This window comes from Vicugna pacos, chromosome 30 (genome assembly GCF_048564905.1).
Source record: "Vicugna pacos chromosome 30, VicPac4, whole genome shotgun sequence".
Taxonomy (NCBI): Eukaryota; Metazoa; Chordata; class Mammalia; order Artiodactyla; family Camelidae; genus Vicugna; species Vicugna pacos.
This window is the reverse complement of record NC_133016.1, coordinates 19,362,437-19,379,876: the sequence shown is the minus strand read 5'-3', so window position 1 is coordinate 19,379,876 and position 17,440 is coordinate 19,362,437. Positions and strand designations below refer to the sequence as shown.

At 37.2% G+C, this 17,440-nt stretch overlaps 1 protein-coding gene across 2 annotated transcripts in view; it reads left to right on the top strand.

Annotated features, from left to right (window-relative positions):
* The window catches only part of LOC140690465 (unconventional myosin-Vb-like), a 110,239-nt gene extending 99,919 nt beyond the window's left edge, over positions 1 to 10,320 (top strand). Inside the window, exon 6 of one of the 2 annotated variants that reach the window (XM_072952268.1) lies at positions 10,302 to 10,320. The gene's annotated coding sequence lies outside the window, so the exon portion shown is untranslated. Of the gene's footprint in view, positions 1 to 2,487; positions 2,526 to 10,301 lie in introns of those variants that run through there. The other variant, XM_072952269.1, reaches the window with a different exon arrangement.
* Positions 10,321 to 17,440: the final 7,120 nt, after the last annotated feature.

The window sequence follows — 17,440 nt, the reverse complement described above, 5'->3', positions numbered from 1 at the left end:
AGGGGCGGAGGCCACAGCTTGACTCTGAGCTCAGGCTGAATCTGAGAGTTTAAGAACCAGGTTTCAGATCAATCTCCAAATGGCCAGATTTAATGTACTGGCATTTAGAGCCAAGAAATACATTCCTTTTATAGAATGCATTTGTGTTCCAGAAAGACACTATGCACATCAGCTTCAAATTACTGACTGGCTTTTGCTTCTCAGGGATTGAACACACCATTTTAAGCTGATCTCTGTCTTTGAAAAGACAAGTTGTACCACTTATTGCAAAAAGTAAATGGTCAGTGGTGATGGTTGCATAACATTGTGAATGTGCTCAGTGCCACTGAACGAGACACTCTTAGAAACGGATAACCTTATTTTATGGTATGTGCATTTTACCACAATTTTTTACATTTTTACTTAGAAGCAAAAGTAAATAGAGATATATTGGAAAGTTTCATCATTAATGATACGGTTAGGAGACATAAAGTAATGCTGACAACAGTAATTTACAAGGAAGAGAATGAATAAAACCAACAGGAAATGTTTTGTTTTCAGGCCTAATGTTCTCATGGGAGACCACAACTTTTCACAAGCACAAAGTGGAGGCATTTTTGACTGAAGTTTGGACTCAAAACATTGAATTTATCTAAAGGTCTCTGAGGAATTTTAACAAATCAAAAATTAAATCTCTTAAAATTCTGATTATTTCAGTCATCTCACATGATAGGAAACACTGTGTAGATAGATAAAATTCTGAATCATTTTACAAAAATTCCTTAAAAGTTATCAGATTTACTTGGCATCACAAATGGAACGGAATACAGTCTAGAAATAAACCCAAATTCATTCAGAAATTTAGTATACAATAAAGGTGGACTTTCAAATAAGCAAGGAAAAGAAAGATAAGCTAGTAAATAATATAGTGACAAATGGGTAGCCATCTAAAAAAAATACATACCAAACTAAATTCTAAGTCAATCAAAGATTTCAGTGTAAACACACACACACACACACACACACACACACAAACACACACAAGTATGAGATGAATACACGGGAGATTTTTTAAAATCTCAGAATTGGGGAAGCTTTAGTAAGATACAGCACCCAAAAGTTGTGAAAGAATATATTAATGAAATCAAAAGAAATGACAAAATATGAGAAAAATATTTGCAACAAATATCACAGACAATCAACAAGTAGTTCATTAACATATAAAGAATGCCTAAAATCAGTAAGAAAAAGACCAATCACCAAAAACAGGTAAAGGGTAAACAGTTCACTCAGAAGAAATACAAAGATCTTTTATACACATAAAAACATGCTCAATTTTACTTATAAGAAAAATGATAATTAAAACTACAGGGAGAGGCCATTATTACTAATACCAAATATTTGATGACACACTGTGTTGGTGAGGAAATGAGCTAACTAGCACTTTCCTGTCTTGGTGGTGGAAATGTAAATTTACACAACTTCTTTGGAGGAGCTATCTGGAAATACTTATCAAAACATTTAATGCATGAATATATATATAATTATGCATGATTGGGAAATTATGCGATACACCAGAAATTGACACACTGTAACTGATGATACTATAAAAAATGTTTAATGCATATCCTCCTTGGTCTGGCAATTCCATATTTAGAAAGTGATCCAACAGTTATGCTCACACTTGTAACAAATGCTGTCTGTACAAGAATTTTCACTGAAAACAACAAAATGTCTGGCTAAAGAACTGCTTAGGTAAATGGAATACTATGTTGATATGGAAACAAATTAGGTGGTTCTAGCTGCAGTATACCCAATAAATGTAATTCAAAAAGCAAGGTGCATGCACAAGCCATCCTTTGTGTGTGTGTGCAAATTTTAAAGAGATACACAAATACACACTCTGGCACACACACACTCTGGGTGCTGTAGAATTCTCTGAAACCACACACAAGAAACAGTGTATCATTTCCAGGGCCCCTGTGAACAGGAAATGAACAGCTAAGGAAATAAGAGGAAAGCCTACTTTTTAACCATAAACTCTCAAGCTCTTTTGAATTTGAATTCAACAAAATAGAGTAACAGCAATGAAAACTCAGTTGCAATGGGAAGAGTCATGGGGAAAATCTTTTTTTTAAGAATGAACCTAAGTAAGTGGAATTAAACTCTTCTTTTGTCAGGTGTCTCAAATACTCCAAGATTTTACAAAGTCCTTGGAGCAGGAGGATAAAAGAATAATAATCCACATTTAGGAAATGAAGACTTTTAAAAGTATTTTCAGATAGAAGTGGTACATAATTGGATTTAAAGTACAAGTCTTGGGTTTTTCTCCCCACCAGCCCCTGAGCTGTCACCCCAATATAAACCTGTGCAAGCATCATTCTAATCCCAGGCATGCACCATTATCAGTAATCAGAATTTATCTGCATGGGCAGGCTGTGTGGCAAGTAGCTAACAACCCTCCCAATGTGGCCATTAAGGATATGAGTTTTGCTTTATTGTTTACAGGAAATGTTTTCTGTGACAGAAAGCTGGAGCCCAGACCTCTTGCGGTGTCACCCAGGGAAGCAAGGGAGATGCAGGCAGGTCCCCCTCAAAGGGGCTGCCAGAGACCCAAGTGCTGCCAGGGCAGCCTGTGTCCCCTTCACGTCATCCTGCCTGTGCCGCGGAATAGTGGGACAGGCATAAGGAGGTGGAAGGAATTTCGTCCTTGAAAGAGCAACAGAAAGCACTTGACATGATTCAGACCCAAAGATAAAAACTCTTGGAGAAACGAATTTTAATTTCCCGGAAAACTTTCAAGAGATTAGCATGGCAGAGGTGGGTATAGCTCAATGGTCGAGCACATATTTAGAAGGCATGAGGTCCTGGGTTCAACCCCCAATACCTCCATCAAAAAAAAAATACTTTTTAGAAACAAAATACATGATAAAAAAAAACAGTATGCCTCTTTAAAAAAAAAGATTATTATGCTATAAGGATCCATAATTCACTGCTGTTAAGTCTAGATGGCTTTTTATTGACATACATGACACTGGTAAACACAAGTGGAAATAAAACAACAAATTGGTTCTAAGTCCTTTCCCCAACCAAACCTTCCAACTTCCTCTCATTCCTCTCCCTCAGGAACTCTGAGCTTACCCACCTCCTCACCTTGCTTACCCCGTTCTGCCTTCATGAGATGCTCCATTACCATTCTGTTGAAGCATTTTATTGAATTGCTTCCCATTCTTCAAGGTCAATCCTTCCAACCTCCACTGAGTACCCAAGCCTCATGAGATAACTCTGAATTCTAAGACATTTAATATTTTATATTAAATATATGTACACCTATATACATATACACACAAGTATCTATGGATCATTTTTAAAGGCAATTAAACATCACAATTAACCATAACAAGCAATTGAACATCATGGTTAAGATGGCCCTGGGGTCCTGGGGCTAGAATCCCTGTGCCATCTTTACTGTGTGACCTTGAGGAATTAATTCACTTAACCTCTAAGCCACGGTTATAAGATCCAAGTTTAAGAAACTACAACTCATCAGTCCTTGCATTGTTTCCATCAAGTATTTACTGAGTTGATTATGTGCCAGGCCCTGGGGAACAAGATGAACAAGGTCTCACCTCTGTAGCACTCTAATGTACAAGCAAGATCAGTGGAATCTAAACATTGTAAAATGACTATAACTCAATTAAAAAAATGTTAAAAAAAAATCAGCAGAATCTAGATACAGTCTAAGTGGAATCTAACTCATCATAAAATAGCCCACAAGTAACCAGTAAACAATTCCAGTGAGAAATGATTTTAGTCACTGGTCTTCCAGAACAGTTGTAATGATGTCATCCAGCACATGGTAAAACTATGATTACGAAGAATATTTTGTGAATGCAATTGTTTACATTAAACTTCTAGTGACATAAGCACACATCCTAGAGCCTGAATTTATTTTTTAAAGATTTTATTTCCTTAATTATGGCCAGTAATTTGTTTTTAACATAAACATTTTCTCTTGACTAAGTATCATACAGCGCTTTTATATTAGTAACATATATATGTATTCAACTTTCTTCTATAACTAAGGATATGGCCAGACCAGACCTCAGCCATAGTTCTAGACATAGTCTCCTTGTATATGCCCCATCCACAATTCTACAGCTGAAAAAAAGACAAACACACGGAGCTGAGCTGAACGTATACCCATCTCAGGGTATCCTTAAAATTGTTTGAATTTATTTATTTTTGATGAACTTACTGTGACTTTTTCTTAAGGGTGGTTTGTTTTCACTAAATTAACACTCAGCAAGTATGGAGTAGTCACTGAACAATGAATGCTCTCAGTGCTAAGAGCTAGAACTGCAGGGGGAACGAGTTTGAAGATTTCAAACAACTGGTTCATAATTAATAGAAGTTCTGCTCCAGTTAAATCACCAACAATACAAACAATAAAAAACTGATTGTCTCTTCTGCCTTTATGACAATGACGTAAAAATGATTTCCTCTCATTAGCAGAGCAGCCTGCCTGCTTTTTTCTTGCTTTGTAAAACTCCGCCAGGTTACAGCTATACAGGATTCTTTTCTACCTAGCAACTGATAAACAACAACAAGAAAACAGAAAAAAAAAAAAAAACTTTGCCATTGGCCAGATCTCTTTTTGGAAACAAGCATAAATTCACTACTCTTAATTTTAGCTACTGGAATTTGCATCTTAGCAGAGAGAGAAGAAAAAGAATGTAGCTTTTTTTTTTTAAGCTCTTTTCTTCTTTTCATTGAAGTATAGTGGACTTACAATGTTAAATTAGTTTTATTATAAATAGTGACTCCAGATTCTTATAGATTGCACACCATATAAAGCTATCATTAAATTATGGACTATGTTTTCTGTGTTGTACATTATATCCCTCTGATTTTTTTGTTAACTGGAAGAATGTAACTTCTTAGAGCACTTTAGCCTCTAACTTGGGTGAACTCTACAGTTCAGACAGTCCGTCTGTAAACGAAGAAGAAGAAAAAGGACTGAATGACGTATTTAACCCTGTCATTAAAAAGATCGCCTGCTACTGGCCTGGTTCACGTAGCTCATGATGGGAGCAGGGATGATGGTCGTGAAAAAGCAACAACACTTTGGTGGGAGGTTTTGTTTAAGTCAGTGATGTGTGCTGAGTGGGAAAGCTTGCAGAGGACCCCTCAGGTGTGCCTCCCACTGTCCTGTGCAGCCCAGGCCCAGAATGAGAGGGAACCAGCACCAACACATTAAGTCTGCTTTTCTAGATTTTTCTAAGTAGTTTCACTCATACTATATCCATCCTCCCAACAACCCTATGTACGATTCACACCAGGGAATCAGCCACAGAGGAATTTAGTGACTTATCCAAGGTCATCATGAGTTTTCAACAAGTCCAGGAATCAAGGCCAGGTTTCCAGCCTCTAGTGGCTGATTCCTCTCACATGTTGGAAAATATTCTTTCCCTCACTCCATCTCTCACCCTCTTCTATTCTGAGACAGTGTTGACGCCCATGCTGAAAATAGAAACCCACACTGCTGCCAAAAGGTCCCCCCTTCCCTGCCCAGCAGAGGGAGAGGCAGAAGGTGACTGTGGCCCTTCAGGCTGATCTCCCCATGTCTGCTGCCCCCACCCCCCTTCAGGCTGCCAGGTTTAGCAAAACAATAATGTAAGACATCCAGTTGAATTTGCATTTCAGATACACGATAAGTAATTGTTTGGTGTAAGTATGGTCCATGCAAAATTTGGGACATACTTATACTACACATTCATTTGTTCCTTATCTGAAATTTAAATTTAACTAAACATTCTAAATTGTATCTGACAACCCTGCACCCACTTATCTCCAATTCTAACCTTGTGCCAACACACAGGAACTCATCAGGGACAGGAAACTCATCCAGGATGCAGGGAACAACACACAGATGCTCAAGAAGGTTGCTTTCAACACAGTTATGCAAAATGGTTCTCTAATCTGAACCCCAGGTAATTAGGCTCATAGGTATTTTATAACAAGCTTTTATTTTTAAAGCAACAATATTTATGGAGTTTTTTCCCTAATTGTAAAAGTAAGGTGTGTGCAACAATACCTCCCACTCTGCTTTTCTCCAATGTGACCAAGAGATGGTGTCTCTGTCTCTCCCCCCTTGAATACGGATGAGCTTGTGACTCGTACTCAGAAGTAGCAGGGGAAACCATAATACAACTTCCAAAGCCAAATCAGAAAAGGCAGTGGAGCACCTGCCTTGCTCACTGTACTCTTCACACTTGGAGCCCTCAGCCGCCAGGTAAAAAGCCCAGCCACATGGAGAGGCCACCTGTAGGTGCTCCAACAGACAGAGCAGCCTTCAGATCCTCCCAGCCCAGGGGTCAGGCATGCAAATGAAAGTCATTGGATAGTTCCAGCCCCCAGCTGTGGAGACACACTCCAGACTTCAAGTCCTCCCAGCTGAAGTGTGAGAAATGACGAAGCAGACAAGCTGCCCCTGCTCTGAGCTTTCCAAATTCTTGACCCACAGAACTTGTAAACATAGGAAAATGACTGCTGCTTTGTGCCATAAATTGACTATGGTCTGTCATGCAGCAATAACAACTAAAACGGAAGACATGCTCATTGCAGAAAAATCAAAAAGACCTGTAATTCTACAGGCCAAGACAGTTGCTTCCAAATTTTGAGCTCTGTGCTTCCAATATTTTTCTGTGGCTATATGCACACTTTTTCTTCTTAAATAAACATAGCATGGGTCTGACTTTCTGGCTTCAATAATATCACTTGAAAAAGCTTTTTCCATCTCACTGAACAATGTTGTGTTTGCTAATAATCACTGTAATACCTATTACTGCATTTTTAGGTTGTTTCTCATTTTTTATTTTTATAAATCCAGCTGCATGAACATCCCTATACATACACAGCTTTCCACTCATCTAATTTTGGCCTTCAGATATTCATAGATGTAGAACTGTTAGGTGAAAAGGCTTGCAAATTTTTAAGGCTTTGAATACATACAAACTTTCTTCTAGAAACAGCTATCCTTATTAACAGATTATATCATTTTATGCTGCCAACAATAGTGTACAATTGCTCAATTATAACATGCTCGCCAGCAACAGATATTCTGATTATTCTAAAATTTTGCCAATTTTATGAACAAAAATGATCACTCATCATTATAATGTTACAGAGTAAAACTTGTTCATGTTTATTAACCATTTGCATTTCTTTTTTGGCACGAACTGCTTTATGTCGTTTGCCCATTTTCCTGTTGGAAAATTTGTCTCTTAGTGATTTATTAAAGTTCTTTGGATATTAATTCCATAAATCCTCTGTCATACATGTACAAAAATGTTCTAGTTAGTCTTTTGTCTGCTGTTACTATGCATTTCAAAAATCAAATATTTTTGAAGAGCATCTATGGAACTGAGTGTTTCTGCATGCTGGGCCACTCCCTGGAATGTCAGCTTATTGTCCCTAAAGGTGTTATTTGTTGATGTTTCTCGAGTTCAATGGGAGACACTAAACCCAAGAAGTGGAATTAAGCAAAAAACAAACAAACAAACAAACAACAACAAAAAAAACCACATATATTAAAACCAAGTATAGCATTCCAGTTGAAACAAAAAGGGAAGTGGATAAAAGCACAGGCCTTAACAATAAAAATTATAGTAGTGTAGCAATCTCCAATCTTTCCTCATTTTGCTTAGTACATTATATACGTTTTCTCACAAAATTCTCACAATTATCTTTTAGTATAAGGGTTATACTAAATAAATAAATAAATGTATAAACAGTACTTTAGAGATGTACTATTAATATTTCTAATTTAGAGTTGGGGGTGGTGGATCTAGCTCAGTAGTAGAGTGAGTTGGTTGGTTGGCTTGTGCAAGGTCCTGGGTTCAATCCCCAGTGCCTCTATCAAGGGGGAAAGTTTCTTTAAATAAAAAATAAAAAATGTTTTCAAAAAATTAAAATAATAAAGTAAAATTGAGGAAGCAAGTCTTCGCAAGGGTCAAAGGACTGGTAAATGCTATACTTTGAGAACTGGCCTCATGCCTCAGCCTGAGTCTCAACACTGAACATTGCTGTCTTCCCTTGACTACTCTCTAACCTCCACAAGCTGCAACTTCCATCCTTGGTCCTTTGCAGATTAAAGGACATTATACATATATATGGTGTTTACCACAGGGCCTGGCACGTGACATGCCCTCAAAAAGAAGCTATCATAAAAGACAAGTGTTGACAACGATGTGGAGAAATTGGAACCCTTGTGCACTGTTGGTGGGAATGCAAAATGGTGCAGCCACTATGGAGAACAGTATGGAGGTTCCTCAAAAATTAAAATGGAATTACCATGTGGTCCAGCAATCCCATCTCTGGGTATTTATCTAAAAGCATTAAAATCAGGATCTTGGAGAAATGTCTGCACCCCCATATTCATTGCAACACTGTTCGCAGTGGCCAAGATAGGGAAACAATCTAAAAATGTCCACTGATGGATGAGTCAATAAAGGAAATGTGCTACAGACATACAATGGAATATTATTCAGCTTTTCAGAATAAAATAAAAACAAAGAAGAGAATGAAAAGAACAAATAAAACCATCTCCACTAGAGGACTCCTGTTAACTCACACACACACGCACACACACACACATCCATATGGGCATAAAACACACAGGCAAGTGGACGTGAGGTCATGCTGTATTTGCATCCTCTGTGTTTGACTTAATAGTGAAAAATAAGGATTTCTTAGGCAATTATTACTTGAAATACATCTGGGATGAGCTGGGTCAAATACCAGAGATTTGGAAACTAAGATTGGAAGAAATAGAGTAAGACAAAGGTCAGGGCAAACCCCAAACACACATGTTAATAATTCCACAATTTTGCCTTGAGTTAAGGCTGTTTTGTGCTCTTTATGCATATAATTTGTGCCAATTTCTAAAGCAAAGTGCCCTATTTTACTTAATGAGTTCACAAAAAATATGAAAAAGGAAGGCTAGTTAAGAAACCAAACATATTTAATTAAGCAACCAAGGGTTGCAGATTCCAAGATAATAATTGAAGTTAAAATTTCTACATTACCAGAGAAACTCTCTTCCTGTACATAAGGCAGAGGGGCATTATTGTTAAATTCTAAATATAACTTCCTGCATCTCAGGGGCCAGACCTCTGCTGGGTGAGAAATGTTATAGCTCTTTGGGGAAAGGAATTGACTGTTGAGCCCCATACTAGGTTTATATTTTTGGATCATAAATGCAAAAATGCATCTAAACTGGGTTCTGTCTTTTAACTAGAGGCATCTGTTTCTGCAATAACAGTTGTGTTCTTCCAGCAAATTCTTCTAATGATATGGATGTAGCAATTTAATTTAATTACCTAGTTTACTTCATTCTTACTTTAATTATTTCTCTCTTGTCAAGTTTAGGGAATTGGTTGTTGCTTTGGCACAACTGCAGTGTGTGTTTCAATGAATTATTTAGGTGAAACTTTTATTTTGGGGTCACTTAGACAAATATGTATATAATTTAAAGTCTTTTGAGAATGATCAAATTACCCTCTATAAAATTTTTACCTACTGGTAGCCACCCCAATAATGCATGGGAATACTTATGACATGACTGTAATCTGGCCAGCATCCAGAGTGCTCCCATACACTGAGAATCATAATTTCTTTAAATATTTACCCAGTTGGATAAACGAAATGTGGAATACCCTGTCATTTTAATTTACATTATTTGATCACATTGAAATGAGTCTTTTTATATGCTTGTTTTTGCTTGTATTTTTTCTTTTGTAAACAGTATGTTTACCAGTTTAGTTAGGGGTGGGGTTTACCCATGGTCATCTTTTCCTAAACAATTATACGAGGCTTTTAAATATTAAGTGTATTCACCTTTCTGTTCTTTGTTAGAAATATTTTTATCCAGTGACCAGAGCTTTGGGGTAGCATTAAATGAAAAATCGAAAACAAGGGTGATAATAAAATAGACACATTATTGACTTGAAGCCCCAATATCTCTACCAAAGTTTTATGAAACATCATGTGATTATATAAACCTTAGGTTTTAAAACAGTTTCATAGAGGTATTATGAACCCTCAGCAAAAAATCTGGCACTTATCTCCAAAGGAGAAAACTGAGTTTTGAGGTCCCCTGAGTTAACTTTTTCCTTCTGGTAATAGATTTTTTAAAATCTGAGTTTTCATGTGTGATAAAGAACCTTGTGCTTAAAAAGGCTGCGTCCTTTAAACAGTGTTTTGATTACATTTTTTAAGATTCCACTTTTTTAACTTTTTTTTTTTACTTCTTTTTCAAGGGAACCAAAAACCTAATGAAGTGTGTCTCCAGGTTGTGGAAGAGTGAAACAACATTAAGAAGCAACTTTCTTGAGAGCAGAATGCCAGAATATTACAAGGTGAAATCCTGACTGATCACCTCTCCAAACAAAAGGAGACAGAAATAAGGAAATGAGTGCTGACGTCTTCTTCAGTCATTTTCAAACGTGTGTGTATGAATTTATATATTTACATATTAAAAAAAACCTGATACTATACATTACAGAAAGTATGGAGGGTTTTTAAATCCTGTATTTGTATACATTTTTTAGGGGGTTGCATTTCTGGTCCATTGGATAAAGTAATATTTTTAAGTCACATCCATTTGCCTGCAACAGTCAAGAAGTGACGTTCACAATGGCCTCATCCAAGGAGAGGCTTTTCATGTTTTCCAGAGGAATTGATGAACTTTCCATCATCTCAAAACTATTGCGACTAATGAAAGTCAGACATTCGAGTTTGGGGCACTGATTCCACTCCCTTGATAGATGAATAGAAAGGTTAGTTCATCACTTCCACTGACGGCGAGAAGGAAATGTATGGCCAGTTCAGAGACCGTGTCCTGGGCATCATTCTCCTACATGTGATGACAGTAACACTTTGCTCCCCGTGGTGTCCTATTTCAGTGCAAGGAGCTTTTGAAAACAGTGACAGACATGCCATAATCTATACGTAGTGATAACTTATTGGTTAGTATTTTATTTTTAGTAAAACAGTTCACTGTTTCCCCCTATTCACCTCTATTACTGTTATAAACATTATGAAGAGTCATAAGTTATTGCAATAGCAAATAATCTAATGATTTTTAAAGAAGAGCTCTGTAAATTTTACCTTCTTTACCATTAGTGAAACAGAAGGCTTCTCTCATGTTAATATATTTGTCCTAGAGAAATAGCTTTGGTTTGGTATAAAAGGATAAGTCGTGGAGTCAGAAGCCCTGGGGAAAACCTTGCAGCTTGCTTGTATTTTTAACCTCTTTATTCCAGAACTGTCACAGCTAAATGAGTTAACTAATGTTTGTAGACATGCTTAGTACAATTAGAGTTATCACATATCAGTAGATGTAATTCTTATAACTCACTATAAAAGTGTTAGAAAGGGAGAATATTTATGGAATATTATCAGGAAAAATTTTTTTAGGAAATTTGCTCTGTCCAAGTATATACAGAGCTAAGGCTCTTACTGTGAGGGGAGCTGTATAGTTTAGAGATCAGATGTAATTTTTAAGTGTAGTCAGATTTATTAATCTTTTATTTTAAGCCTTGTGGGTTTGTTGTAATTCAGAGAAAGGCTTTTCTAATTCTGAGCTTCTTAAAAAATCTCTTGTGGTTTCTTTTTTACTTTCATGGATTCATTGTCTTCAGTTAAATTTTTCAACTTTGGGGGATTTCTGCTTGTATAGTTTGAGACGTGTATCCAACTTTGGTTTTTCCAGTTGGATGTCCGCTTATTGCAAGCTTTTCATTATATAGACATAGAGATTAGTCTTTCATTCCAGAGAAAATTGTGATGTGTCAGTTTATTAAGTACTAGCTAAAAGTCTCCTTTGTTTTACTTAGGTTTCTCACAGTCATGACAAATTGATAAAAAACCAATTGTTGCAAGAAGAAATTGCCATGCTGAAATGAGAAAGAAAAACAAAAAAAATCAGAAATGAGAAAAGGAAAATAACTGTTTTGCGGACATGGAAATTATGAAGGAAAAGAATAATGATCTTCAGAAGGCAATAAAATGGAATGAGGAAACATTTATAAAAACAGTATTCCAATATAGTGGACAGCTTAATGGTCTGACAGCTGAGAACTCAATGCTAAACACTAAACTGGAGAAGGAAAAGCAAAACAAAGATAGACTGGAAACAGAAGTTGAATCATACCGCTCTAGACTGACTACAGCCACCTACGGTCATGATCAAATTTAGCAGAGAGCCCTGGAAATTGCCTTCCAGAGAGCAAGGGATGATTGCTTTCACTTACAGGACAAAATGATGTTTTTTCTTTCCCCCTTTTTTTTTTTTTTTTGGCCAACTTGCTTTATTTAGTAGAATTTTACATTATGTAAAACATAAATAAAAGCATATTAAAAATATTATAGTTCTATTTTCATTATTTAATGTCATTTATGTACACTATAATAATAGAGTTAGGAATTTGTATGTTTACATATCACTAATAAGCTCGTTTAATCCTTTAATTTGCTCTTTTTGCTATCACCTAATATATGTCTAGATCGCATAATTTAAAATTACATAGTAACTTTCAGTAGAGTACTGTTTTTTTAATCTCCATTCTTTTGGAAGTATTTGGCAGTTCTTTCAGCAAATTATACTACTTATTATACAATTAGTAATTGTTTAAACATAGAGAAAACTAATAATTTCAAAACCTACTAAAGCCTCCATATGCTTCTTTTTGCACATAGAATGCCAAAATAAAACTTATGACTGAGTACCATAAAAGCAAAACAGAGCCCTTAAGTCACATAAGAATCAAGTAAAATTTGTTTTCTACCAATGGATAACAAAGGCAATCAAATTTTGGTTTTGATTGGTTTTATTTTATACTAGGTTTTTATTTTATGTCACCAAACTCTAATTCAGGTATAATGTTACTTCATACTTTAAGATCTAATCTGAAAGATAATGTAGTGCTTTCTCAGCAACTTTCTAAAGCTGAAAGTCAATTCAAAAGCCTAGAAATTGAGCTCTATCACACTAGAGATGCTCTCAGAGAAAAGATTGTGGTGCTAGAATGTGTACAGAGAGGCCTGAGTCAAGCATTAGTGTTCAAAGAAGGAAACTGAATACTTATATCAAAGTGAACAAGGGAAAGTGAATAGATACACTGAAAAGCAGGAATCCTTTGAGGAGAGACAATCTCAATCACACAATGAAAACATTTTGCTTCAACAATTTTGCTCAATGGAGATTGCATGGGAATTTTTCAAAGATTATTTTATTTACTTATTTATTTATTTTAGGAATTTATCCTATAGATTTATTCACAGATATAGGTAATGACAAGTTCACAAGGTTACATCCTGCAGCATTTTAACTTTTTTTATTGAGTCATAGTCAGTTTACAGTGTTGTGTCGATTTCCAGTGTAGAGCACAATTTTCCGGTTATACATGAACACACATATATTCATTCGGTTTGTTGTTGTTGTTGTTGTTGCTCTATTTATTTATTTAGCGAGTTAGTTAGTTAGTTAGATACATGTCCTTAACTCTTCTTCAGATGAAAATAAACATACTTTACAGGTCTTTTCCCTCTTTTAATTGAAACCATTCTTCCACCATCATCCTTTGAGTCTCAGTCAAGCCAGCTCCTCGTCTTCACAAGCATCCGGGCCTCACTCTGCTCTTGGTAGTGGGATTCCAGACAGATGTCTCCCAGTCTCCCCAAAACACTCCGTCTGTGGCCTGAGGGCTACTTCTCTTCTTGTTCAAGGAATGTCAGAAACATTTCAAGATTCAGTTAAAATTCTTTTGTTTTAAAAATCCTCCAGGGACCAGTTATTCTGTTTCGAACTTGTGTACTTAATTTCTTTCCTACTGGCCCCTTGGTTTGTTTGAACTTTGCCTCCGACCTGTTTCCTAGGGGCTGTGGAAGTTATTGATCATTCTGGTCATGCCAAGCTGCTTTCTCTCATCTCACTAATGTGTCAACTTTCTGGCTCAAAAAATGAAACCAAAATAAAATACTGTTTTCTTCTCTTCTGTTAATTAATTTATTTCTCTTCAAATGGTATCACATCCAAAGCTTCTACATTATGGTTAATATCTTCCACATGAAAGAGATGATAGAGAAAAAAAGTGGAAAATAAAAAGGTAGTATGGTTTTAAAAAATTAAGTTTTAGAGACAAAGAGGAAAAGACAGGTAGAAAGAAGATGGAATCGCCTTAACACTTCCCTACAAAAGGGCCTTAATAACAAATAGATCAAAGTAAGGCTAATAATAGCTACCCCAAAATAGAGGGGAAACAAAACCTAAACTCAGTATTATTTTCAAATGTAATCATTGTTATAATCAAGCCACAGTAGGGTGGGAAATAAAATCCAGAATTCCTTTAAGCAATAAGTAGTATTTCCAATTAATTCATGTATAAAAATAATGGAAATAGAAAATCTTTTTTTTTTTTGGCATATACCACTGTAATAACTTTTGCAGGAAAAAAAACCATCAATGGATGCCAAAACTTGTAGCCAAAACTTCTGTATAATGGGAAAAAGGATGTTTGCACATGTTTATGTCTCCCCCCAAAATACTTTATAATTATAAATAGAAAAGCTAATTTTATAGTGAAGAAACCTACTGGATTTCATTTTAGTCATGTTTTCATTTAACACGACCAATAATGAGACATATCAATGTCACATACACCTCAATATAAGGCACTGAGGAGGGCACAGAGCCATTTCTCTGGTGTTTTTGCAAAAAAAAAAAAAAGGCAATTTAAACATAAAACTGAGGAAAAGTCAGACAAACCCAAATGAGGGAAAATAGACAAAGTGGCCTCTCTTCTTCCAAAGTGTCAAGTTCATGAAGGACAGGAGGGCTGGGAACTGCCCCAGATTGGAGGACACTGAGGACAGCTGATGACTAAACCCAGGGTGTGTCCTGGACCAGAGAAGGGACATTCATAGACTGAAGGGTGAAACTCGAATAAAGCCTCTAGGTTAGTTAGTGATGCCTTGTTACTGTTAATTTCCTGGGTCTTGATGACTGCACTATGACTTTATAAGGCATTAGTCTTTGGAGGAGCTGGGTAAAGGATATATGGACAATATTTGTAATATTTTACCCTTTTTGAAAGTCTAAAATTATTTCAAAGTAAAATTAAGGATTGGAATAATGGAGAGTACAGGTGACCTCTAATTAAGAATGAATGGTTAAAGATAAATTCAGGATCTCCAAATAAAACTTTCAGAAGTGGCCTCTTACTTATTTTATTACTTACAAGGTAATAAAAGACTTGTCCAGTCAACAAAGAACAACTCTTCTGGTGTGTACTTAGCTAAAGAAGGTTATATGGTTTATGGGGTGTCTCTGGAGCTGTAATGGTCTTGGATGACACTTGGTCAGCCTTCTATGTTTATTTTGAGGTTATTTTGTTTTCTGCATCTAACACCAAATTAGAAGTCTAAAATTTCATTTTCATCCCAGAAGGAATGGCACACTGATGTGCGACAACTCACCTGTCCTTTTAATCTCTTCCTAAACTAGAAGTACACACAACATATACCCCGAACATCCAGTTGCTTGGTATCCAAACTGTATTATGAAAGATGTGACCCTAGATTTTTTTTCACTCAGACTAACTCAAGAGGAAGATAACGGGCTATTTGTACTCAAAAGGACATTAAATATTTTTAAACTTTGGTAATTACTTCCGGAACCTAAAATTTAAATTGTGAAAAATCCTACAATGTAGATACAACCAATAGCTTAGCTTTTTATAAGTCATCTGTATCTAGGAAAACTCTCCAGGGTATTTCTTACATCTGATGTTTAAAAATTTATTTATTTGCTTTTACAGTCTGAGCGCTGTGATTCAGACTTCATAAGAGTGAGCACAAGGACCCTGCCGAGCCCCCCCCCCCGGAGGGCGGGTTTAGGATGGCACAGTTGTCTGGCCATCCCTCCAGCAGGATGGGGCATCTGTATCCCATGTCTCCTCTCTTGCATTTGAAGGCTTGTCATGCCAGTTTCAAAGTTTGATTGCTAAGAGCCCGACAGTTTCCCCTTTTGCAAAGATCGCCTGCTCTGGGCGTCTAAGCCACCAGGTAGGAGAGCAGCTACCTGCCGGGGAGACTGTGTGGAGAAGCCCTGAGAATGCGTGGGGAGGGACAGCACGCCCACTCAACCAACCTTCATATTGTGCCCACCAGAGTCTCGGGCACGTGGAAAAAGCCTCCTCAGACTAGGGACTGGCTGCTGCCAGCTGAATGCCACTGCGTGACCCCAGTCAAACCCGAGAGCAGAAGCATCACTCAGCTGAGTCCTACCTAAGGTCCTGACCCATGGATCCTGAACACAGAGAGGATTATTGCTTTGAGATGGCTTAGCACGCAGCCATAGGTAACCAGAACATACCATGTAAGGAATGATCTTTGCTGGGCATGTTTAAGACTGCACTTTCTGAACTAGTCTCACCTCACCTTTAGAATCTGAATCTCAAATACAAGTCTCAATAGACCCAGTGTAAGACAGAGAAAGACAAACACTGTATGACAAATACTATATGATATCACTTACATGTGGAATCTAAAAAATAATAGAAATGAAACTATATACAAAACAGAAAGAGGCTCACATATAGAAAACAGATTTATGGTTACCAAAAAGGGGGACGCAAATTAGGCATATGGGATTAACAGACACAAGCTACCGAACATAAAATGGATAAGCAATGAGAATTTACAGTGCAGCATGGGGAATTATACCCAATATCTTGTAATAACCCAGAATGAAATATAATCACTATGCTGTATGCCTGAAACTAACACAATGTTGTAAATCAACTCTACTTCAGTTTTAAAAAAAGAAATCATAATTTCCAGACTCCTTTGAAGGTCTCTGCATGTGGTCAAGTGACAAAAATTTCCCCAGAGATAGAAATGGAAACACCGTTTGCACACTCGGGAAAATGTCCTTAAACCATCTCTTCTCCCTTCTCCGGGGAGAGTGTGGATGGGATTATTGGTGTCGCAGCCTCGCCAGGAGCCCTGAAGAGGAGGACTTCACCCTCAAGGTGTGAGAACTTAGTGCTGCAAGGATCACGAAACTTGGCGAGTTCAAGAAGCTAGTGCAAGACGGGAAGCTGGGTGCCCCAGAGCGCTAAATGTGTCTTCAGATGAGCGGCTGCCCCAGCCGCGAATGGATATCTGCGGAAAAGGCACAGGCAATATCCCCGAGCTGAGAGCATCACCCGGTCCCGAATCCTCCTTTCTTTCCTCTGTTTTGTTTTTCATTTCCCCCTTCCCCCCTGCTTCCCCTCCCCACTTCTTTCCTCCCTACTCCCGTCCGCGAGGACTGGCTGTTGACCTTGCTCAGGCCTGGGTGCGGATGCGGGAGGATTCCGCAGCCCCACAGCAGCCCAGTGGTGCCCTCTGGCGA